At 43.9% G+C, this 27,333-nt stretch overlaps 1 pseudogene; it reads left to right on the top strand.

The window, feature by feature from the left end:
• Positions 1-27,333, top strand: part of LOC127587185 (deleted in malignant brain tumors 1 protein-like) — a 143,103-nt pseudogene that overhangs the window by 79,655 nt on the left and 36,115 nt on the right.

Here is a 27,333-nt window from a genome sequence, read left to right as displayed (position 1 = left end):
TCTGGGGGTTCATATCCACGATCCCTGAAAGTTGCCTCACAAGTGGACACGGTGATTAAGAAAGCTTATGGGATGTTATCATTCATAAGTTGATGGATCGAGTTTAATAGCCGCGAGGTAATGATGCAGCTCTACAAAACTCTGGTTTGACCACACTTAGAGTACTGTGTCCAATTCTGATCGCCTCATTATTGGAAGGATGTGGAAGCGTTGTAAAGGGTGCAGAGGAGATTTACCAGGATCCTGCTTGGTTTGGAGAGTATGCATTATGAGGAGAGACTAAGGAAGCTAGGGCTTTATTCTTTAGAGAGAAGGATGATGAGAGGAGACATGATAGAGGTGAATAAAATGTTAATAGCAATAGATAGAGTAGACAGCCAGCGCGTCTTTCCCAGTGCACCAATGCTCAATGCAAGAGCGCGTGGCTTTAGAGTAATGGGTGGGAAGTTCAAGGGGAATATCAGAGGAAGATATTTTACCCAGAGAGTGGTTGGAGTATGGAATGCGCTGCCTGGAGCGGTGGTGGAGGTAAGTACATTGGCCAAATTCAAGAGATTGCTAGATGAGCATATGGAGGAATTTAAAATAGAGGGATATGTGGGAGGAAGGGGTTAGATAGTCGTAGGTGAGGTTTAAAGTCGGCACAACATTGTGAGCCGAAGGGCCTGTATTGTGCTTTACTGTTATGTGATTCTATCAAATCACCATACCTAATGACACAATGGGCGAGAAACTAATGGAGCTAATAGCTGGCAAATTCCCAGGACTTAATAATCTGCATTCCAGAATTTATTGTTGTGGAGCATTTGTGACCTAGAACATTATTGGAGGATAACAAATGTAACCTTAGTACTTAAGAAAAGAGAGACACCGTAAACATGTCATTACCGACTAGTAAACATGAGTAAGTCGTGACGAAAATTCTTCTTGACAAGCGTTATCGTGTTTGTAGAATGTCAAGATAAGTTTGTGAAAGGAAAATCCTGTGTGACAAATCTACTGCAGTTTTCTGATGATGGAACTCCAGAAGTAAAGGAGAAACAGTGTACTAAACGTACTTCGAGTTCAGACTTCTGAAATATTTGTGGTTCAGTAATATTCGCTTCTTGTCCCTTCTTTCCTTCAGTAGTGTAATAAACGCACCGATATGCAACTGATGTCATCTGCAGCCTGCGTCCCAGCTGTGGGTCCCGAATTAATCCTTTACTTGCCCATAGAGCAAACTTTAATGGGTTGTCTCCTTTTTCTGCACGTATTGATATAGAACACGGTCTTTTTATTCTTATATTGATCCTTCTTTTTTTTAGGAAATATGTCAACTTTTCAGACTGCAGAGTATCCGACAGAAGCAAAACCCGCAGGTGAAACATTGATTTCAATCAAATCGCGCTTTCCTGCTTTCTTGTGACAGGTTCCATCTGGTTAGAGAACTGTTAAAGTAGCAGAATCACGCAGGCATTGTCAGGCATGGGTCAGAAGAGAATTGGTCCACAAAAGTGTACGATCCAACTAAAATCTTACACTTAAGGAACGGCCAGTTATTAGTGAAGGGAAATGGAGTTTCTTTGGAAGACAGAGTAAAGAAAACAACCCTGCCTTGCACTATTGAAATCATTTCCTGAAAAGAAAACGTGTCTTCCCCTCTCCTGTGGTTGAGGGAGGCCGCATTTGCATTTCCTGAATTTTCCGGACGTCGGCCCCGCACCGCACACCCGCAACCAATACCGCCCTACCCCCCACAGACAGCACAGACACAGGGTTCCCTTTTGTCACCACCTTTCACTATACCGCATATCCACCAGCTCCAAAGCAAACGCATCACGAGTCATCTCTTGCCCCCTCACTCCTTTGTGCTTTCCGGCGGGACCACTCTCTACGAAACTCTCGGTTCGCTCATTGTGACCCACACTCCGCCCCCTGACGCCTTCTACTTTCCCCTACATTTATGGTAAGTGCAACACATGTCCCTAGATCTATCCCTCTCCCTCCAGCTAGGGACCTGAACAGCCCTTCTCGGGTCTGTCCAAGATTCCAGTGCACCTCCTCCGAACTCGTTTACTGCACTCGGCACTTTCGATGTGACCTGTCTACATCGGTGAGACCAAGCCTAGACGAGGCGACCGTTTTGCGGAACACCTGCTCTCCATCCGCAGTGGCCATCCTGACCTCCAGGTTGCATGACAGTTCAACTCCACTTTCCATTTCAACGCCTGACATTCTATCCTCGACCTTCTACGCTGCTGGAGTCTGACCAAATGCAAACCAGAAGAACATATCCACCTGGATAGTCTAACTCCAATGGCATTAATATTGTATTTCCTAAATCTCATATAATCCTCATTATATGCGCACCATTCTCTCTTCTTCTCATGAACACCGCTTCTCTTACACTACTCCATTCCCGTCACCCAGTTTCCTGCCCCACCACACCCAGCTTCATCAGTCTATCACACACACTGTACCTACTGGACCTTTTATCCTCCTTCCACGGCTGTTCCCATCTGTCCATCATCCCTTCGTATCCCGTTACACTTGTCCCATCCCATACTTATCAGATCTCCATCTGCGCCTTCTTCCCTCGCTCTCTACCTCGCTCATCGGTCTGTACCTATCACCTACAAGCCGCTGTCTCTCAACTCCACCTATCTCCTCCTCCACCTGACACCACCTGCCCATCATCTACATACTCACCTAATTCCAACTATCGCCTTCCACGCCCTGCCTCCCTCTTCCCTCTCACCTCTTTCTACTGGCTATCTCCGCTCTACATTCTTGGTCTTAATGCAGTATCTTGACCGGAAACGTGGACCTTCCCTTTACCCCCACTGATGCTACTTGATGTGCTGATTTAATGCAGCATTTTGTTTTTGAACATGGGTTATCTACTGTATATGATGCCCTTGGGTGTCCTTGTGCACCCGTCGCTGATACGAATGCAAGGTGTACAGGAGCAAGAACGTCTTTCTGCAGTTGTATAACGTCCTGGTCAGACCGAATCTTCAGCCGTGTCATTTTTTGGTTTTCTTCTCGGAGAGAGGACCCGGCCATGGACAGAGAGGACGAATCGATGCTTATTTTCACCAAAGTATCAGAGGGGATCTCGTCGAAACCTATAACATCAACACGTTTGGACAGACTGGATACAAGGAGAATGTTCCTGAGGTCTAAGGGAGGGGAGGGATGGGGTGAGCTGAACCACAAACAATGGTAATAATCTGGGAATGCAAAGGAAGCCATTTTGAACCGAGATCAGGAGTAATTTCTTCACCGAGGCTTTTTTGAAACTGTGGTCTTTTTCAACAATGGTTAAAGAGGAGGTAGATATATCTGTTGGTGCTAAAGGCTTGGAGAATGCTGCAACAGGGCCATCAAAAAAGTTAGGGTAATTCCGAAGTGCAGAATGGCCATTCCTGGAAGTATTTGCATATTCATGAGACACTGCCTCCATTTCCAAACTTCAGATTTTTTTGTTACATGCGCATAAATTGGAAGATGCATTGCACTGATAATTTAATCCGTTCAGCGAAATACCTGGAGTATTGTGTACACTATTGGTTGCTTTGTTATCGGAAATAAGTCATTATATGGAAAGAGTGCAAATAAGATTTACCAGAATGTAACCATGACTCAAAGCCTTGATATCGATGGGGAGGTTGCGCAGGCGACAACTTTACTCCTTGGAGCGTAGGAGACTGAGGGTGACCTTGTAGAAGTGTATAAGATCACGAGGTGCATAGATAATTCTTCCCAGTGAAAGAGATTCATTGTTAATACAGAGTGCATTGAGGTAGTACAGGTAAAAACAATAACAGTACAGAGGAAAGTGTCACAGCTGCAGAAAAAGTGCAGTGCAATAAGTTGCAAGGTCACAACAAGGTAGATCGTGAGGTCAGAGTCCATATCATCGTTTCAGGAAACAATTCAATCGTCTTATCACAGTGGGGTAGAAGCTGTCCTGTTGGAAAAGGAGATAAGAGAGAATGACCAGGGTGAGTGGCGTCTTTGATTATGCTGGCTGCTTTGCCAAGGCAGCGAGAGGTATACTCAGAGTCGAAGGAGGGGTGGCTGCTTGCCGTGACGCACTGGGCTTTGCCAACAACTCTCTGCAGTATTCTGCCGTCTTGGGAAGAGCAGTTGCCGTACCAAGCCGTGATGCGTCAAGAGTGAATCTCACATCCAAGGCCTCCTGTTCAGATCAATATGACACGTTTTGTTTCCACAATACACCAGCCGTTATGGCAGACATATCAATAGATCATTTTAGCACCCGCCTCGAAAGTAAAGTGCTTCTTCTGGAATCAATGCGATCTGGCCTAAAGAATTCATCGCCCTCACACTTGAAACATTCAAAAGTCAATGAATTGTGAGGCTCTCCCATGCAACATGCCGCGGTCGTGTAAATGGGCAGACCCCATTCACTGCAAGAAACTAGCGCAGTTATGTTACGAGTCCTCATCCAGCAAATACATTGCAGGCCTTGGAATGTGATCCGGTACTTCCTGTATGTAGATGTTCTCTTTCCATGTGTATTCATTCCATGTTTTCACAGAGTCAAGTAGCGGCTCCATCACCGCCCGTATTTCAATCACTTCGACCGTGCTTGTTCTTTTCCTGGTTCTCACTATTTTGCTCATCAAGAATAATTGCAAATCAGAAGGTAATTTTTGTTTTTTTTTAAAAAAAACATTAATCTGAAAAATGCTACAGACCTTTTAACTGAATCTGTGCGTTGCTCAAGGTTTGCGCTGTTAATTCTTCCGTAGACACTGAAGTCATCAGGAATGATTTTTTTAAATTGTGGATCAGTTGCGTGTGTGTCAACTTCCAGCTCTTGCCGCTGGGTGAAATCAAAACTCCAGATGAGAGAGTGTTGCTTTTCCGGGACAGATTCCCCTCGCGGTTTCATGCAGATTTTTGCAATTATTCTATCTTCCATTTTCACGTTTGGCCTTCCTTCCTCACTTGTAGCCTTTCCAATACCTACCATTTATTTTTCCATGCAAACAGCACGTATTTAACAACAATATGCATCTGCCGTTATTTAGGTCAGTACAGCTTTCTATCCGCTCATTTCCACGTCTCTTTGTTAATCCAATTATGGTTTTTGAGGCCGAATTCATGTCACTTCTTTTTCTCCATCGGTATTCCTACTTCTATCCTGTATAACTAGATGTTTGAACGTCTCATTGATCAACCTGTAATTTATACATGTTTTAATGTTCCCTGTACATTCAAAATTCTTGTGAAAGGTAACATGTGGCCATGCATGAGAACATTTCCTCTTAATTCATAATAAAAGAAGGATTCAAAGCTGTTCTGTTCAATATTGAATCGTTGCTCACGAAGTCAGTCTCCAATATGCATCTTTGCCGATGGCCTTTGATCTCAATTAGTTTCACAATATCTCTGCCGTTTAATGAGATCTTGCTGACACACATCTCTTCGTTATATCAACGGCTGTGTTTACAGTGCATTGCCAGAAGTTAATATTATTTGTACACGGATGAAACCACAGCACTGGTTGCAGGGGCGCTACAGTGATTACGCATTAGCAATCTACAACACTTGCCTACATGTCCACTTGCAATACTTCCCAATGAGCAACAAAGGGCAAGAGTAGGAAGGGCTGTTCTTCCGGAGAACGTTCCTCCACCAGGTTAATTCGAATTTCCTCCGTTGTTCCATCTTCTACCGGCTCTTTCTCTTTCTTTCCCGTTACGCCCTTTCTACACCTGGCACCCCAGTTATCTCGCCTTTCCTTCTCTCTGGAGTATACCTTTGCCATGTCTTATGAAATATCTCTTGACATGCCTGCACTACTGTTCTACTGTCTTGTACTTTGCTCCATTTTCTCGGTGCACCCTCTCAAGTAGGATCATTATACTCTTTCCATGTCTTTACTTAAGTTGAGGATACTAGTTTATGACCCAGTTTCTTATCGTTGGCCTGAATTTGTAATTGCACTCATCACAAATCATCGGTTTCCATGCATTACAATAAATTCATTTATGAATTTCCATCATTGAATATTCAATTCAAACTATGAATAATTATTCAAATCAGAAATAGCCTGCAACAGACTGGTATCTCAAAACAATGCTCCAATAAGCCTCCCGAAAATATTGGATGAAATCTGCCTCAATAGTTTCCATCCCCACGTTATGTGTCCAGTCTCTATGGCTTTTAAATTTTCCATGAATATTGCAGCAGCTTTCCGACAAATGCCGTTATTTCTTCACGAATAGCCTGTTCTACAATTTACCTGCGGCTGGGAGTATCGGCAACTGGCGAGGCTTCATGAAAATTAGCAAGGGGGCTTACGTCATTTACTGCATGTGTGAGGTCGTATTTCAGAGTTGTCATAACATATTTATCCCACTTTAACATTTTCAGAAGGACGCTACGTCAACATACCCATTGAATGGAAGAAAACTGAGCAGGTAATTCCAATTTATATTTTGTCATAGAGTCATAGAACAACATAGAAGGGAAACAGGCCTTTCGGCCCAACACTTCCATTCTGACAAATGTGCCCACCTAAGCTAGTCCCATTCGGCCTTTTCTCTCTAAATCTTTCCTATCCATGTACTCATCCAAATGCCATTTCAGTGCTATTATTCTTCCTGCATCTACTACTTTTGATGGCAGATCGTTCCATCGATCCACCACCTTCTGAATGATGAAGTTGCCCCTTAGGTATATTTAAAATCTAACCCTTCGCCTTCCGTAACGCTATTATATTGCCAGGGACGGGGTTCAATTCCAGTCGCTGTCTGTGAGGAGATTGTACAATCTCCCCGTGTCTGCGTGGGTTTCCTCCGGATGCTCCGGTTTCCTCCCACATTGCAAAGTCGCACGGGTTAGGAAGTTGTGGACATGCTATGTTGGCGCCGGAAGAGTGGCGACACTTGCGGACTGTCCGAAGAACATTCTATGAAAAAGATGCAATTCACTGTGTGTTTCGATGTACATTTACAAGGATACTGACTGGATTGAGGAGCATGCCTTATGAAAGCAGGTTGAGCAAACTCGACCTTTTCTCCTTGGAGAGACGGAGAATGAGGGGAGACCTGATAGAGGTATATAAGATGATGAGAGGCATTGATCGGGTAGATAGTCAGAGGCTTTTCCCCAGGGCTGAAATGGTTGCCACAAGAGGACATAAGTTTAAGGTGCTGGGGAATAGGTATAGAGGAGATATCAGGGGTAAGTATTTTTACTCAGAAGGTGGTGAGTGCGTGGAACGGGCTGCCGGCAATGGCGGTGGAGGCGGATACGATAGGGTCCTTTAAGAGACTTTTGGATAGGTACATGGAGCTGAGAAAAGTAGAGGGCTATGAGTAAGCCTAGTAATTTCTGAGGTAGGGACATGTTCGGGCACAGCTTTGTGATCCGAAGGGCCTGAATTGTGCTGTAGGTTTTCTATGTTTCTATGTTTATGTGACCAATAAAGATATTTTACCTAGTTTTCGAATCAGTTTACCTGGGGGAAAACTGTATGAATTCTGCTTAGCTATGCCCTTCCGTCTCCTTAGTTCCAAGCAATAAAGTCCTGGCCTGCTCACACTCTCCCTGTCACTCAGGCCCTGGAGTCCTGGCAACGTTCTCGTCAATATTCTTTGCATTCGTTACAGCTTCATGGTTCTCTGGCATAACAGGGTGACCAGAACTTGATGTAATACGCAAAGAAAAGTTTTATTTTACTTTTGATTTTACTGATAATTCTAGAAAATGAAATCTGTCGCATCTTCACAGGGTTTGAACATGGAGGAGGAACCGGTTTACAGCCAAATTAACTGAGAAGGTAGTTTTTACCTATCATCTATCTATCTATCTATCTATCTATCTATCTATCTATCTATCTATCTATCTATCTATCTATCTATCTATCTATCTATCTATCTATCTATCTATCTATCTATCTATCTATCTATCTATCTATCTATCTATCTATCTATCTATCTATCTATCTATCTATCTATCTATCTATCTATCTATCTATCTATCTATCTATCTATCTATCTATCTATCTATCTATCTATCTATCTATCTATCTATCTATCTATCTATCTATCTATCTATCTATCTATCTATCTATCTATCTATCTATCTATCTATCTATCTATCTATCTATCTATCCATCTATATATCCATCTCCAATGTTAAACCCTAGCTCCCTTTGTCTCTCCGCATAATCCATACTCTCCAATGCAGGCAAAATACGGCTAATTCTCTTCTGCACCCTTTCCAACGCTTCCAATTCCTTCCTATAATGAGGCGACCAGAATTGGACACAGTAGTCCAAGTGTGGTCTAACCAGAGTTTTGTACAGCTGTATCATTACCTGCCAGTTCTTAAACCTAATCCCACGATTTACGAACACCAACATAACATAAGCTTTCTTAACTACCCTATCCACTTGTGAGGCGAATAATAGTGATCTGAGGATTTGAACCCCCAGATTCTTATGCTCCTCCACACTCCTCATAATCTTGTCATTAACCTTGTACTCCGCCTTGGAGTTTGTCCTTTCAAAGTGCACCACCTCATACTTCTCCGGATTGAACTCCGTCTGCCACTTGTCAGCCCAGCTCTGCATTCTATCAATATCCCTTGGTAAGCTTCGACAACCCACCACACTATCCACAACACCACCGACATTTGTGTCGTCTGCAAACTTGTTCATCCACCCTTCCACTCCCTCACCAAGTCATTAATAAATATCACGAAAAGTAGCGGTCCCAGAACCGATTCTTGTGGGAAACCACTGGTCATAGTCCTCCAATCCGAATGCAGTCTCTCCACCACAACCCTCGGCTTCCTACAGGCAAACCAATTCTGAATCCACACGGCCAAGACTCCCTCGATCCCTTGGCCTCTGACTTTCTGAACAAGCCAACCATGTGGAAACTTGTCAAACGCCTCACTAAAATCCATGTAGACCACCTCTACTGCACTGCCCTCATCAATCTTCCTGGTCACCTCCTCAAAGAACCCCATCATGCTTGTGAGACAAGATCTTCCTTTAAGAAAGCCATGCTGGTTGTCATTAATCAGTCCATGATTATCTCAGGGATATCATGGATTATTAGTGACAGGGCGAGACTATAAAAGCGGTTGACCAACTTTTCAACTGTTTATTCATATTTAAAGTGCTAATTAGAAATCTTCAACAGAAAGCGGAAGTTCCGGAATAGGGTCTATTGAAATCCTTCAACCTGTGAAATCTGCCACTTTTCCTGTTTTCGGCCATTTGTAACTCCAAGTTCACCAAAAGTTCCTGAACAATAAACTAGGCATGGGGCCAGTCATAGACAACAATAAATAAACGTTGGCCTGACAACTGTGTAATTCAATGATGTGCATTACTTCCGCACTCCGACCTTCAGACGTAGGCTTTTCTCCATCCAACAACACCCACGTCCCTCACGAAGATTTCAACCAATACACCACATCACCCCCCAAAGCAACCACGCCACTAACTATTGTATCTCTCGCAGACCAGGTGTTCACATGCTTTCAGGAAATGCGAATCCAATTCTTCTATATTCGGAAGATGTTTCATCCCCCACCGGATCCAAATATTTCAATTGAATGCTCAGGCCTCTTTTTCTGCGAATTCTGTTGATATACCAATGCCAATAGCACCGAAAAGAAGCACAATCTTCATCGGCTCCTGACATGCCAAAACATCGATTTTAAATATCGTAGATGCATTTTCATCCCTTCCATGGCAAGCTTCCTGCTATCTGGATAACTCCTCCAGACTCATCAACTTCTGAACACCAGAACTTTTGACCAGCGACTTTTAAACGAGTCCACTTTGCTGACCAGACCTCCTTCTGTTTACAAACGTCCTTCTCTGGCCAACTATTTTGGCATGACATTTCATTGTGTGGCCCTGTGCCGTTTATTACTTGACAATGTTGTATTCTTTCTTTTTTAGAGATGTGCTTTTAATGCACGAAAGATACCATGCCAAAGGAAGATAATTAGTTATAAACTCTTACATGCAACAAATTGAGTCTCAGAGTCCTACAACACGGAAACAAGGCCTTCGGACCAACCAGTTCATGCCGACTAAGATGCCCATCTAAGCTCGTGCCATTTGCCCGCTTTTGGCTCACATCCCTGTAAAGCTGTACCATCCATGTACCTGTCCAAGCGTTTTCAAATATTGTTCTTGTACCTGCCTCATCGACTTCCTTGCCAGCTCGTTCCATGTACGCACAACTCTTCTTGTGAAGAAGTTACCTCTCAGGTCCCTTTTAAATCTTTCTCCTCTTTCCATAAAATTATGCCCTCTAGGTTTTGATTCCCTATACCTTGGGGTAAAGTGGGTATATTCACCATATCTATGCCCGTCATGATTTTATACACCTCTGTAAAGTCACCCTACAATCTCCTATGCTCTAAGAATTAAGTCCTTTCTTCGTTTTCAATAGTTTTATTAGTTTTCAGATTAATACAGATTAATGTATAGCATGAATGTTTTTACATATAATACAAAGAGATCTGGATGACAATAATGGCATAGATAATCATAAAGAACAATAAGATATATAAAAAGATCTGTAGATCCAACGATCTCTTACTAAATGAATAGAATATGAAAGAAAGGAAAGAAAAAGATTCATTATATAAATTAAAGAAGAGAAAAAAACAAATCAATAAGAAAATTATGAACAATATAAACTAAACAAAACAGAAAAATTAACAAAAAGAAACTAAAAAAAAAAGACTGGACTAAAACTTCTCAGTAGAAACAGAGCTATATTATGTCATCAACTCCGTTCCTCTAAATTGGAAAGTTATTGAAAGGGGATCTACATCATGTGAAAATATTGAATAAATGGACTCCAAATACCTTCAAATGTAAGCGAAGGATCAACAGTACCACTCCTAATTTTGTCCAAGTTTAAACATGATATAGTTTGAGAGAACCATTGAAAAGTAGTAGGGGGTATTGGATCCTTCCATTTAAGCAAAATGGATCGTTTGGCTATTAATGTAACAAAAACAATCATACGGTTAGTGGAGGCAGATAGATGGCCAGACTCTACCCTTGGTAATCTAAAAATTGCAGTGATGGAATGAGGTTGTAAATCAATCTTCAATACATTTGAAATAATGTTAAAAATGTCTTCCCAATATTATTCCAAAAGAAGACAGGACCAAAACATATGTGTCAAAGAAGGCACATTCGATTTACATCTATCACAATTTCGATGGTTATAAAAACGACCGAGCTTATCTTTTGACATATGGGTCCTGTGAACTGTATCAACGAGTGTCTGACACACATTGAAGAAGTATTAACTAAATGAAGAATTTGCTTCCAAGTCTCTGCAGGAAGAGATGTCTGGAGTTCAATTTCCCATTCATTCTTAATTTTGCCCAGTGATTCTGGACGTATTTTCATAATGAAATCATGGATTATTGCTACCGAGCCCTTTTGATATAAATTAAGAACTAAATATTTTCCTGTAGTTTCAGTTTTCTAAGGTGTCGGAAAAGAGGGTATGGTAGCTTTTAATAAATTTCTAATCTGCAAATATCGAAAAAAGAGTGATCGAGGCAAATTGCATTTGTCAGGCTATTGTTCAAAAGATGAAAAACAGTTATCAATGAATCGATCCCGAAAACATACTATTCCCTTCCTTTTCCCATATGGTCAAAGCTGAGTCAACTCTGGATGGATGAAAGAAAAAAATTAGATTGAATGGAACTTGACAAGTTAAATTTATTCAATCCAAAAAATATACGAAATTGAAACCATATTCGTATTGTATGTTTAACAATTGGGTTAGTCATATGTTTACTTAATTTGGTAAGTGCAAAAAGGAGTGAAGCTCCTAAAATAGAAACTAATGAAAATTCAAGTACTCATGGGTGTTCAAAGTGTACCCATTTGGGACATTGAATTACATCTAAATCTTGTATCCAAAAAATTAAATATCTGGTATTAATTGCCCAATAATATAATCTAAAGTGAGGCAAGGCCATACCACCATCCTTTTTCAGTTTTTGTAAATATTTCTTACTTAACCTTGGATTTTTATTTTGCCAAATATATGAAAAAATTTAAAATCAATAGTGTCAAAAAAAGATTTCGGAACAAAAGTTGGAATCGCTTGAAATAAATATAAAAAGTTTGTTTAAATATTCATCTTAATCGCATTAATTCAGCCTACCAATGATAAATACAGGGGAGACCACAGTAAATAATTATTTAAATGGTCAATTAAAGACAACAGATTAGCTTTAAATAAGTTCTTATGTTTCTTGGTAATTTTAACACCGAAATACATAAAATAGTCCGTTACCAATCTAAAAAGGTAATTCGCTATAAATTGTGGTTTGCATACTCAATGGAAACACTTCGCTCTTATTAAGATTTAATCTATAGCCGGAAAAAAACACTAAACTGATCTAGTAGTGATAGTACTGCGGGTATAGATTAGTCCGGATTAGAAATATAAAGTAACAGGTCATCGAATTAAGTCCTAGCCTGCCAAACTTCTCCCTATAACTCATAGAGTCATGTAATTTATATCTGGAAAACTGCAGAAAATTACCTACGATTGCAGTGGGTCAAAAAGTCCCTCGAGACACCGCACTATTCCCCAATCTCAAGCGGAATCATTTCCTCAACAAGGAGCTCAGGATCACAGCGCTGTCCGTTGAAGTTCACCATGAAGTCCGGAGGAGTCCCTCCTCATATTCCCAATTCATTGGCTGGGAAATATCCGCACTGCACCTATACTGGTATAAACAGATACATGTATGGTGAGCCCATTCAAATAAATAGGAGAAAAAGGAGGCTTGGAGAAATATAATTGTTCTTTATTTGACTGAATGTTAACTTGTGCAGCTGATTGATTTATTTGTTACTATGTTATTTGTGTTCTATTTGTTACTGTGTTATTTGTACAAAAAACTGATGTTACCTGGTGTTTCTCTCGGTTGTTTCTCTGTAACTAAAACAATGCGATTCTCTGCACTCTAAATCTACCGGGCCCGTAGGTGTGTATTGCACCAAGAGGTCCCCAGAGCCTCCCCAAAGAATGATAAAAATTAAGGTAAAAGTGAATTGACTTGTATCAAACTGAACACCTGTACGCAAGTGTACCATCTTATTGCAGGAAGCTCGATAAAACCATCAAAATACAGACTGTATGAAAAACACGATGATTCTGGAGGAACTCAGCTGGCCAGGCAGCATTCGAGGAGAAAAGCAGGCTGTCAACGTTTCGGGTCAGGACCCTTCTTCAGGACGAAGATAGGGAAAGGGGAAGCCCAATATGCAGGAAGGAAAAGCAGAGCAGTGATAGGTGGGCAAAGGAGGGGAGACGGGGTGGGCGAGGTGATGATAGGTAGATGCAGGTAAGAAATAGTGATGGGCAGGTGCGTGGGAGGAGGAGAGGGCAGATCTACCGGGGGATGGGTCAAAGGTAAAGAGAGGGCGAATAGTAAAATGAGATAGGCCTGTAAAGGGAAGAAAAGAAGAGGCATGGTAGAGGGGTGCTGTGAGGAAGGTGTTGGGGATTACCTAAAGTGGGAGAACGGTCCTGACCCGTTCTGTTGACCGCCTGCTGTTCTCCACGGATGCCGCCTGGCCTTCTGAGTTCCTCCAGCATCACCGTGTTTCTTTTTCATCTAGATTCCTTCATCTGCAGTCCCTTGTGTCTCAGAAATAAAAACGGAAAATGCAGGAACCTATCCGTGGAGAGGGGAATAAAGCTCTTACACATTCGACGGCCTGCAGCTGCCTGTCACTTTAATACCCCATTCCGCTCCAACACCTCACGCCCACTCTGACGTCTCTTATTGGTCGCCTGTGCTGCTCCAATGGAGCTTATTATGAGCGCCAGGAACAGCACTCAGGCGTAGCCAGCTTGCAATCCTCGTGAGAAAAAAATTACATCCATTCCAGTTTTGTATTGTATAGGTTCATTTCCCAACTCCATCCACACGAATACCACCCCAAGCGCACATCCACTCCCCCTATTCCTCAAATGTACCGATCTGGGAACACCAAGTAGTACATCTCCTCCGTAGCCCAACTCCGGACAGGTAAGGCTGCAGTAGCAGTAAACTACTTCGATGCATACTTAAGCTGATTCCCACACTATGAACAGCACCTTGACACCATTTCCATTCTCGAAGTGCACTTAATACTGCAATAGATCAAAGACAGAATTCCTGGTATGCTTTAACTTTACGTCGATTGTCCTAATTCGGTAAGACCACATGTTTTGTTTAGTAAGTCGGTGAAAAAAGATACTGATTGAAGATTGCAACAAAATGTAAGAGAAGGTGAGGACAAACTTATACACAAGTGAACAGATCGTGCAGGGACAAAGACCTTACATTCGTCGAACTTTCAGCACACCTTGAGAGGGTGGTGGGAGCTGATCCAATCGAAGGAGTGGCACCTCAATAGGGCTTGGACCAATAGCCTTGCAGGAAGATTCGCCGCAGCCGTTGCGGAAGAGCTTGCTGAGTTTGGAAGAGGTGTGGCATAGTGACTGAAGTTTTAGCGTGCGGGGGGGGGGGGGGGGGGAGAGGTGATGGGGGAGTGCATGTCTGAGTATGCTTTGCAAAGTGAATCTGGAGATAAAAGAAACGCAGGCTTGAGAAAAAGGGAAAGGAATTCGCTGATGGTGGCTAATTGCTTATTATTTCTCGCAGGAAATCCAGATGATAAACCCGATGAACTGACAGCAGGAAGATGTGTGTGGGTGGAATGCTAGATGTGAGGAAAATATTTTAATCTAGTGGTTTGGGTCAGAAATGTGCTTCCAGATGCAGTCATTTACACAGATTCAATGGATGAATTTCAAATGGCGACGGATAGAAATCCGAAAGGAAAGAATTTCCAAGGACGTGGGTGTGGAACTCGCGATATCGAGTTACACTGAGCCGGTATATATACAACGGCTGAATAGTCTCCTTTTTTCCGTGATATTTTGATCTTTGCTGAAACCTGCCTAAAGCATGGCCAAGGGTGGTAAATCAATCTTCAAAGGGTGTAGGGTGATCATATGAGTTCAAAACGGGTGAGTGAGCTTCGATTCAACACAGTGGGGCGTGGACCAATACTGGTTAAGGTAAAGGGACTATATCGACGAAGGGAGTGTTCCACTGATGTGCGAAAAGTCGGATGGACATAGAAGTTTGTAGAAAAGAGAGACATAAATATCTGAACACAAAAGTAAACAAACAACACATGAAGGAGAATCAGGGACAAAAGAATAGGCGAGAACCTCTCTCGTGAAGTAGATTGAACATAACCTTGTAATTCAGGAAAAACAGAATCTCAACAAGAACAGTGGGGAGGAGGGGTGGAGAGGTGGATTGTTTCACAAGTTTCGAGACTGAACATGGAAGAGTGGAGAGGTTGGTCATTGAATGAATACACAGAGTGTGTGAGATGTAAGAAGAATAATGGTTTATTAACAAGGAAAAGGAAAGCTCACAGTTCCAGACAGTCATGTTCCTTGAAGAGGAGAAAAGACAAGAAGAAAAAACAAAACAAGGAGGGGAGCCTGCAGATATTGGAAAGACGACTTTGAGCATTTGAAGCGATCAGACAACACTCAACGCTCAGCAGGTCAGGCAGAGCTCGTGGAAAGAGAAACGGACAACGTTTCAGGTCCACGTTTCTCAGAACTGGAGAGAGAGAAACGCCGTTATTTTTCAGGTGCAGAGAAAGCGAAGAGAGAGAGAGAGAGAGAGCGAGAGAGAGCGAGAGACGGAGAGAGAGAGACAGAGAGAGACAGAAGGTCTCCTAAATGATTAATTTCTGTAGCATAAGTTCAAGTGACTTCTAAAAGGTTAAACAGCTGACGAAAGGCCAACAAACCTAAACCTTAACTATTCCCCCTCACATGTGCTACCTGATCCGCTGAATATGTGAAGCATTTTCTTCCTGGCTGTTCCACTTGTTGACTTTGTTAGAATTGCCTTCCGGTCTGGTTCTTTTTCAATCTTTTTATTATTAATTTTCAAATTAATACGGATTAATATATATAACATCGATAATTATACATGTAATACAAATAGATCGGGAGGACAAACATGACATATATAGTCATGAAGAATAAAAAATATATTCTAGGCCCCACGTGTCCTGGGAAACGAATGTATTACAGAAAAGATCAAAAGGAGAAAGAAAAAGATTTACTATGTAAAAAAAACCCAAACCAAAAGAAATTGTAAGTAATAAAACGAAACAAACTAAAAAAAATTCAAAAGAAAAAAAACTGGACTGCCATTTCTCGATGAACAAAGAGCATTATTTCGTCAACTCCACTCCTCTGAATTCAAAGATTATTGAAAAGGAATTTCCGGTAAGTATCTAAGCAGTTGGTGTGACTTTGAAAGCTTTCACTCAATAAATAAGAGGATCTAGCAGCCGGTTTAATATAGCCGTTTGCACCTCGGAATAAGGCAAGATATCTTCATTAGTCACATGTACATGGAAACACACAGTGAAATGCATCTTTTGCGCAGAGTGTTCTGGTGGGCAGCCCGTAAGTGTCGCCACGCTTCCGGCACCAACGTAGCATGCCCACAACTTCCTATCCCGTAGAACCATGGAATGTGGGAGGAAAGCGGAGCAGCCGGAAGAACCCCATGCAGACACGGGGAGAAGGTACAAACTCCGTACAGACAGCGGCCGGAATTGAACCAGGGTCGCTGGCGCTGTAGTAGCGTCACACTGACCGCTACACTACCGTGCCTGCCCTGATAGGGATTAAGACAAAGCTCGACATTCATCTTCAATCTAAAAAGAGCGATTGAAAATATTCGCAGGTGGACAGTTGGTCCAAGCCTGTCAGAGGTTTAAACTGAGCACCCGGACTGTGAGTGGGGTGTGGGCGGGTTCAAAGCGCTGAAAAGCAGAGGAACGTTCTGGAGATTTCATTTCGGGGAATTCCCGTCGCTCGTGTCCGTCTCAATGGACCCATTTGGCCTGCGAATATAATCTTGGCCCTCAGAAGCAGAATATACGCCTGCACTGGGTCCGGATGCACATGGCCTTATGTTCCGACCGGAATACTTACGAGGCAGCTGGCGAGGTTGATTGCGGCCTCAGCCAGTGGTCCCCACAGCCCTGACCATGAGAGCTCAGGCAAACGTTCGTCTCTTCTCAAAACCTTTGCGTATGTTAACAGCGTATAAAGCACGCTGACAGTCGGCTAGTGAACTGAACAATAAGGCGGGGTGGGGGGGGGATGTGGTTGGTAGGTCTTTCATCTCAGGCTATCAAATTTACAAGGGGGAGGGGGGGAGGGTGGTCCTGATCAGCTGGGTAAGTGGGTCGAGGATTGGCAAATGGCTTTCAGTTCAGATCCGTGCGAGGTGATGCAGTTTGGGAAGTCAAACTGGTCTTATACGATGAATGGTCGGGCCCTGGGGAGAGTTGTGGAACAGAGGGATCCAGGTGTACAGATACATTGTTCCCTGAAAGCTGCATCAAAGGTAAACAGGATGGCGAAGAAAGCATTTGGCCGCTGGCCTTCATCGGTCAGGGCATTGAGTGTACGAGTTGGGACGTAATTTGGGGCGAGTTGTGACGCAGTTGTACAAGATGTTGGTTGGACCGCACTTGGAGTACTGTGTATAGTTTTGATCATCCTGTTATAGGAAAGGTATTATTAAACTGGAAAGAATCCAGAGAAGTTTTACGTGATGCTGTCAGGACCCGAGGATCTGAGTAAAAGGGAGAGGTTGGGCAGGCAAGGACTTTATTCCTTGGAGCACAGGAGATTGACGGGTGATCTTACAGAGGCGTACAAAATCACGGGGTCCATAAATCGGGTAAACTCACGGCGGCGTTTTCCTCAGGGAAGAGGATTCGAAATCTGGACGGCATCGGTGAGAGGTGAAAGATTTAAAAGGGTCCTGAAAGGTAACTTCATCACGCAGGGCGTGGGGTATATATGCATGAGCTGTCAGAGAAAGCGGTTGAGGCAGGTACAATAACAACATTGAAAAGACATTTGCATAAGTACATGGATGGGATGGGTTTATAGGGACTTCTGCCAAACGTGGGCGAACGGAACACGTGCCCATTTGGCTTGGTGGGCATCATAATCGACAGGGACGAGTTGGGTCGGAGGTCCCGTTGCCGTGCTGTTTTATTCAATGACTCCATCTACCGTATTGTGTGAAGTTTTATTCTCTTTATCTAAGAAAGAATTACCTGATGTGGAGGGAGTGCCACGGAGATTTACCAGATGAAATTCTTAGATGGCAGGACTGCTGCATGCGGTACGATGAGGCCGCCTTCGGGAGTGGAAGAACGAGAGGGAGTCTCTTCGACCAGCGCAAAATTCTGAAAAGGCCATGAGGACTGGAGGCCCCGAAATTTGTTTCACACGTCTTGGTGATGACGCTTGTGGTGTGTTGTACTGTGTGTGTGTGTGTGAGTGTGTGTGTGTGTGTGAGTGTGTGTGTGTGTGTGTGTGTGTGTGTGTGTGTGTGTGTGTGTGTGTGAGTGTGTGTGTGTGTGTGTGTGTGTGTGTTCACACTAGTCACTGTCTGCAGTTGAGGCTCATATAATCAGGTAAGATCCCTTTATTAGTCACGTGTAGATCGAAACACACAGTGAAATGCATCTTTTGCCTAGAGTGTTCTGGGGGGCAGCCCTCAATTGTCGCCACGCTTCCGGCGCCAACATAGCACGCACACAACTTCCTAACCCGTACAATTTTGGAATATGGGCGGAAACTGGAGCACCCGGAGGAAACCCACGCCGTCACGGGAAGAATATATAAACTCCTTACAGACAGCGGCCGGAATTGAACCCGGGTCGCTGGCGCTGCAATAACGTTACGCTAACCGCTACACTACTGTGCCTGATCAAGGTCTGGAATTCTGTCATACGGAAGGCGTTGGATGCAAGGTCACGGAATATACTAAAGAATGAGGTAGATAGATATCTGGAATCAGAGGATAGTCAAGGGTACGGTGAGAGAATGGGAATGTCACATTCACATCAACGATTTGCCTCGATCATATGCAGTGATGGAGCAGACTCCCAGGTTCGAATCGCCTTCTCCTGTTCGATTTCTATATTTCTACCTTTCTTATTTACTATGCTTCAATGAGATTGGTAAATTAAAATTCACCAGCCAATTATAACAACAACAATGCTGTTTCAATTAAAATCGATAGATGACTGTAAAAGCACGTTGACACAGCGTGGAAAACAGCGAAACAACAAGATGGAACACGTTAAAATAACTTTCACTTTCCCTTCTAACCTTCAGGTCTGGAATCGACATCCAAGTAAGTCAGGTCAGCAATTTTCTACAGGTCCTGTCTAGTGTCAGACCAGAAGGCGGGTTTCACGGTTTCACACAGGCTGAGAAGGACCAAATCAGGGCTTCGACGTTGTTCTCCAACAGGGGGCACAGTGATAGATGTGTCAGCATCAGTCAGTCAACCAGCTCTGTATTAAGAGTTGGAGACCATTAAACCAGGACATTCTCAGATGGTATGAGCTGAACGCTGGTGTTTCCATTGGAGAGGGTGCCCATATCCAGATTGGACAAGAGTATGCAGGCGTGACCACATTTTCCTGCTCTACTATCATCACAGTCACAACATTATGACCTTGCACGCACTGTGGCGAGGAAAAGATATGAAGTTTAGCTCCAAACACGACTGCATTTGAATGGTAAAATTTCAAGGTTATAGAATCACAGAAAATCACAGAGACATACAGCACGGACACAGGCCCTTCGGCCCATCTTGTCCATGCCGACCAAGATGTCCCATCCAAGCTAGTCCCATTTGCCAGCATTTGGCCCATAACCTTCTCAACCTTTCCAATCCACGTCCATGTTATTGCACCAGTTTCAATCCCATCCTCCGGCAGCTCGTTGCCCATGGATACCACCTTATATGAATGGTTAATGGAGGAGTGTATGAAGGTTTGGCGTCAATTTCCTTTTTCTTCCTGACGACTGCCTCAGAAACGCCAAATGCCGCTGCTTGAAATCTGTCCTCCTGCATTCCAGGGTGTGACGGGAATGGCTTGTTGATGGCTCGCCAAGTGGAGTCCCGCAGATCACCAGCTCTGACATGAAACTGGTTGGCGTCGAAAACCCGACAATATTCCGCTCAATATTCAGACGACCCTCTGCCCTGGCGTGCGTGGCTCAGTCGTGCTTGGTGCAGAGATGGCCGGAAACGACCGGTGAACACGGGAGGTGTGATTGAAAGGAGTATGAGGTGTAAAGAACTGAAGACCCGGGATAATAGTCGAATCTCCCCACGAAGATCCTGTCAAATTGCTGAGAAGTTGTTACAATCTCAATATGGAAAAAAAGAGTGACGTTGAGAAAATGGATGTTGTAAGTTTTGCTGACGAAGTGCGAGGTCAAATATGAGGCCAGGTTTTCAATGGACAGCTCAGATGTACTTGAGACAGATCCGATGGGGTAATGGTGCCATCTTAAACAGCCTCCTGTACCGTTGTTTAATAATTCCCTTTGCTCCTTCTCCAGGCTGATTGAAGAAGGGAGGTGAGATGGAGCAGCCGCAAGTGGCCCTTGCAAATGGGTCTTGTTTCGCTGCCTTGTTCCAACCTCAATTCCGAAAGGGTTACATCAGTTAAATAGATATTTCAGCCGGTCACAGAAACTAAGAGAAAGATAACGTGTACAATTATTGAAACCAACACTCACTATCTATTGGCTTCGGAAATTGGACACGTTATCTTTCCCTTAAAGTTGAATGATCGTAATAGTTCGAAGAACAGAATTACTCTGTTAGGATCACAGAGACATGTGAAGACGATTGGGTTTACCACCGCACTGCGGTTGGTAACAACGCCTCGACAAATCAAATCGAACTTCTAACGATCAAGGGTGAATGCTTAACTCTGTTGTACAGGATTTAGAGAGCTTTACTAAAGGTCGAGCATGAAGAATTCTCCCGCATTTTGTTTACAGGTAATTGGGTCTTTAAAGAATACCATAATTAATGGAATGTTCACTTTCTCTGTGTTGCCGCCTAAAAAGTTGCGTTTCCGTGCATCAGTTAATGTCAACATCCAGTCGACCGATCCTTATTGACAATATGAGACATCCGGCTGTAACGAAATCTCGAGTGTAACCAAAGAAAGAGTAGGGCCCTTCGCGACCAAAGAGTCAATCTGTGCCAGGAGCCACAGGACGGACGTGAAGTCTCAAAAGGATACGTCCCGTTAAGGAACGGACGTTATAGTTGGAAGTGGGCCAGGTGAGATTTTAGAAAGGTCGCCACTGAAAAAAGAGGACGCGTTAAATTTATTAAGCTCAAAGATAGAACACTTTCCAGGGCCTGTGAGATGTATCCCACACTGATCTGTGGGAAAGTACTGGGGCCTTGTTAGAAAATTGTCTGTCCTCTATGGCTATTGGATGACTGATGTTAATCCCATCTGACACATGAGGCACATACCCCCCTCCGCCTACCCCACCTCTGTCTAAATGCTTTTGGAACTTTGTAATTACAACAGACTCCACCATCCCAGACCATCAGTACCCTCTGTGTGAAAAACATCCACACATCTCTATTAAATTTATCCCCTCTCAACTTAAATCCGCGCCTCTTGAGCTAGACTCCTCTGCACTGTGCAAAATACCCTATCAATCGTATCAATGCACTTTAAACCTCTGTAAGGTCACCTCTCAACTCCTCCGTTCCAGTTGGAACAAACGCAACCTGTCCAATCTCTCCTTATGACTACAGCCCTCCATTCTATACAACATCTTGGTGAATCTTTCTATCGCTACTATATCCTTCTTGCGGTGTGGAGAACAGAATTGCACACAATAGTCCAAGTGCAGTCCAATGAATGTTTTGTACGTCTGGGACATGACTTCCCAATTCTTATTCTCAATGCCTCGGCCTAAGAAGGTATGCATTCCAAATGCCTTCCCCCAATAACTACCCCTTGTTTTGTGCAATTTCCCGATTTCCTGATACCCTGACGCTGTCTGAACACCGCGGTGCCTGAGCTGCTCCAATGGCTTTGCTGAATTCCAATTATTAATTTAATGGTAATTCAGTTGCAAAACCTCGCCTGTTCTGCTGATATGCTGAGCACTTAATTCAATTTATTGCGCTTTACGTATCGGATAATCAGGTGGATTATGCAACGATTGATCGAGCTGCGTCGGTGAAAGGAAACAAAATATCAGCAAAAGAGGTTAGTCTCGCCGAAACTGGAAGAAATTAGTTTGGCATGGATTAATACCCGCTATCGCCGGCACGCTTTCGAGTTGACCAAGTCTCAGGCTTACCTCCGGTTAAAAGTTACACTGCTCTCCCGTAACGTGGACGGAGCTGGTGAATAATGGGCGCTGAGTATCGCAAAGATGAATCCCTCTTCACGAAGAGTTTCAGACTTGCAGGGTGAAACCTCTATCTGCCCTGCTCATACAGAGTTAATATTGTTGCGCAAATAACAGTAGAGTTCGATATCGTTTGGAATGAAATTCTGAAACATTGGGGACATCAGATACACTAGTGACATTTTTTGAGACTCTTAAATGTCTCTGTGCCACCTTAGTATCTATCTAATGCTTTTTAAACATATTAATTACATCAGACGCCACCTCCTCCTCTGGCAGCTCGTTCCAGACTATCACTACCCTCCGTGTGAGAAACATCCATACATCTCCTTTCAGTCGATCCTTTGCTAACTGAAACCCGTGGCTCCAGAACTAGACTCGTCTGCCCTGTGCAAAAGACTCCATCAATCCTATCAATGCACTTCACGATTTTATAAACCTCTGCAAGGTCACCACCTCAGCTCGTAAGTTCCAGCGAGAACAACCCGAGCCTGTCCAACCTCTCCTTGTAAGTACAGCCCTGCATTGCAGACAACACCCTGGTGAATCTTTCCATCGCTACTATGCCCTTACTGTGGTGTGGCGACCAGAATTGTAAACAATACTCCAAGTGCAGTCTAATCAATGCTTTGTACGAATGACAGAGAAATGGAGGGCTATGTGGGAGGGAGGAATTAGATGGAACTCAGAGCAGAATAACATGTCGGCACATCATCGTGAGCCGAAGGGCCTGTACTGTGCTGCAATGTTCTATCTTCCATGAAAGGTTATATCAAGTTCCTTAAAAGGCCCGTCGACAACTTTCCAATGCCGTGCAAACATATGCAATAAAGCAAGGCTTACAGCTTTAATCATCAAACGTTGGTCTGGTGTGTGTGATCACCACAATTCTAACTTGTACTCTCTGGCTGATTAGTCCAGGCTTCAGAATCACACTTCCGGTGACACGCACAGAACACGACCACGCTCAGCATTATCAGCCACTCATCATTACCACCTGAGTCTGCCTCCGTCCCCACCATCTCTCATTTGTGTTTTTTCTGCGTCTCTACCGCTGTACCTGTATTATTTTTCAGTCTCTCAGTTCCTTTTTCACCCAATATCTCTCAGTTCTGTGTCTCCCATTGATGGCTAATTTTCTCACGTAGTCCACATGCACGAACGACCACGCGTACGAAAGTACAAACGTGCCAATTAAAAGCACATCAGACAAGATACCTTTTTTCATCTCATGTACAGCGAGACACACAGTTAAATGCATCTTTTGCGTCGGGTGTTCTGGGGTCAGCCCACAAGTATCGCCACGCTTCCGGCGCCAAAGTCGCATGCCCACAACTTCCTAACCATTACGTCTTTGGAATGTAGGAGGAAATCGGAGCAACCCGAGGAAACCCACGCAGCCACGGGGAGAACGTACAAACACTTTACAGACAGCGGCCGGAATTGATCCTGGGTCTCCGGTGCAGTAATAGCAGTAACCTGCTCCAGAATTTCGAAAGATCAACGTTGATCTGATTTTTACTCCCACATTCCCGTTAACCACAGTAACAATTCACCCTTTTCCCGATTAGGTATCTGTCTCGCACGCCCCTGCATGTTATCAAAGATCCCCTTTCTCTCAATGACGCCCCGAGAGAAGATAGTTTGCTTCATCACTGGCTGTGCACCGACACAGCAGTTATTGATGCTGCTGCAAAGTTTCAGAAATCTGGGTTTTGAGGCTGATCTCAAGTGCTGCCTGCGTCAAATTTCTACATACTCCCTGTGACTTGCCCGAGTTTCTGCCGGGAGTTCTTGTTTTCTTCCACGTCGTGGTGGTACGTCCATTATCCTCTGTTGTGTGTCGCGGAGAAATCAGAGAGGTGGTCTGAATGGGCATATTAGAGAGAATTGGACACAGGCTACGAAGAGAGGCATAGGAATGTTATGGGGGCAGCATAGACACGGTGGGCCGAATAAACTCCATCTGTTCCATATGAAATATGAAACGCATTAAATAGGTGACTCCCTATTTTTATCGTAGTCCTTAGTTTAGTTTTAGATTCTCCCACAGAAGGAAACCTTCTCCTCACCCAGCCTGTCAATAATCCCCAGGGCCTTACGTACTTCCATCTTGTCGCCGATCAAACTTTTAGTACTGCAACATACACGCTTAGTCAAGCCAACCTTCCCTAAAAAGACAGCATACCCATTCCAGGTATATAGAGTTATACCGACCCTTCTCCCAAATCCACCATGCTGACCAAGTCCCTTGAACGGCTTCCAAACCATAGCCAGCGGTAGTAGCTACCTTGGCTAGGGACGTGGTGGGTGAGTGTGGGTCTGGATTGAGTGGGATGTAAATGGGGGGGGGGGGGGGGGGATTGAGAGGGTGGGTTGGGCAGCAAGCGGACCGGTGTGGGCTCCTTTGTGAATTTGGGTGAATCAGAGGAGACGGTGGGAAGGTGGTGCGGGGAGACGGAGGAGGAGGTTGGACGGGATACGGATGGGGCCATATCCTGTCCAGCGTGGTATCCAAGGATGGGACTGATGAGAGAGGTATTTCTCCTGGCACTTCCTGTAATTTCCCCTTACTATCGTCGGCATTACTTTAACATGGTGTGGGAGAGTGAGAGGCATAGGAGGAGGAGGGAGAGGGAAAAGAAAAGAAGAGGGCGAAAGAGAGGTGTGTAGAGATAGGTAAGAGGGAGCGAGGGCGACGTGGAAGCGATGGAGGGAGGGTTAGGGAGATAGGAAAAGGTACAGGGGTGGTTGGAGAGAAGGGGTTCAATATGTCTTCTCTATTCCACATCCGAAGAAACAAACAAAGATTGGGTGAACGCACAAACTGCTGGAGGAACTCAACATGTCAGGGAGCATCTACGGAGGGAAGTGGACTGCCGACGTTTCGGGTCGAGACCGTTCATATGGGCTGAAAGTGAGAGGAAAGCTTACAGTTTCAGACATTCTATTCTGTTATCGTATATTTACAGAGTTGGTATATTCCCAAACTCTCCCCCTCGGATATATCCAATTTAATTTGGCACTTCCAATGTACACATGCAGACATAAACTTATCACCCTCTTTCTTCTCATAGCACTACCACTTCAGCTACACTATCGCTCCTGCCGACTGTCCAATCACAAGGTTTCTGCTTTGTTCCCTTACTTTCACCAACCTCCTCAACCATTGCAGCTTTGGTTTCCGTGCGTTTTTCTTCCCTGAGGAAGGTCATCAGACAAGTGTTGGAGAAAGTGTGACATCAAACAGTGTCAGCCTTCAGAGGTGCAAATTGACGTTGTGTGGAATAATACTGGTTAAGAAAACAACTAAACCCGTGCAGATGTCAATAACAGAGACCTCTTGCTCTGAGTGGAGTGAGAAATAGGGGCAGCTGGCAAAAATGAAATGGGGGCGTTGTATTGATCCATGCAGGGTCAGATGGAGTCAGAAGAGTGACTGCATGATAGAAGTCAATCAACATGAACCAGGTACAATCAGGAGCAATCGGTAAGCCGGTATCGCTCCTTTTCTCAGCAGAAGTTAAGAATGGGGTGGGGGGCGGAGGACAGGGGGAGGTGAGACATAGGTTGCTACATAGGTTTAGAGACTGAAAATGGAAGAGTGTCAAGTGTGATCATTATAGGCTTTGAAAATGGGGCTGATGAGTTGAAGAAGAATATTGATCCTTTTAAAAGGAAGCTGCAAATTGACCGCTGTACACCCCCCAGGAATCGCGATTAGGATACCAGACAGGATACACCGTAGAAATAAAACTTGAGATATTCGAAGCATCAAACCCAATTACAATTGTGTAGAACTATTTACCGAGGAAGACAGTATCTGCGAGGAGCTAATAATTCAGGTCAAAATCAAAACAAGAATTTCTGTCATCAGTATCTGCGGGAGAGAAATGATTACCGTCTCATGTCCAATATACGTTGTCAAAGCTGGGGAAGAGTGGAAACGGGTTAGTTTTCAGTAGCAGACACAGCGGGAGAGGGATGAATTGAACAAAGGAATATCCCTGATAGGTTGAGATTAAATATCTAACTGTAGTGCTTGCAGAACCAAATGAAAACAATCTACTTCTTTAGCTGTGTAGGGTGTAACTAATATCAAGGCTATGGGACATTCCCAGCAAGCAGACTCAGCTGGTAGAAATTGACAAATGGTGCAGCCTCCCGGACTAAATATCGAATTCTCCAACTTTATTTAGGTCAACCTTCCTTTCTCTCTGTGGCAGAACTGGCCGTTTCGGCATGTCTTCGTTTTGGCTCAGTTTCTCTGTGAAACGTCGACGTTGTCCTCAGCTTTTGGGCAATTGCTCTGTCCTGCATCTGAAGTACCGCTGGCGGAAGGCTAGAAATTCCTGCCGGCGAGTTGCACCTGCTGCTCCGACCACGAAGCCAGTAGACATATGCACACACATATATATGCACGCAATATATACACACAGCCCGCCGGCGCCAGCTCCATCTCCGTCTCTTTGCCCCCTCAGCCAATTACGTGCCGTGCTTCTGTCAATCACTCGGACGGGAGATGTAACACCATTTGTTTTGCTACACTGCACGGAGGAAATATCACTCCGCTGAGTGCGACTTATGGGATACATGAGGTCCGTGTTTCATGTGAAAATCTGGAAACTGAGTGGAAGGATTCTAAGTAAGCCGAGACTGAAATAAGAATTTAAGAACTAGGTGCAGAAGAATGCGGTCTGGTCCCTCAGACCTGCTCGGTCATTCAAGATTATCATGGCGGACTCATTTTCCTATACCATTCCATATCCCGTAATATCTAGAAAGCTACTTAATGAAACCAACAGAATGAACCCAATGACTGAGCATCCATGCGCTAATCCCCCCGGTAGAGAATTGCAAATATTGGCCATATGGTCATATATTGGTCCTCTTGAGTAAAAAAATCGCCTCCCTCCCGCTCCCGTCCATTTGTTCAGCAGGTACTCCGATACTTGCTTCTTCTGTCAGAGACAAC

This window comes from Pristis pectinata, chromosome 39 (genome assembly GCF_009764475.1).
Source record: "Pristis pectinata isolate sPriPec2 chromosome 39, sPriPec2.1.pri, whole genome shotgun sequence".
NCBI lineage: Eukaryota > Metazoa > Chordata > Chondrichthyes > Rhinopristiformes > Pristidae > Pristis > Pristis pectinata.
This window is presented reverse-complemented; position numbering and strand designations above follow the sequence as displayed.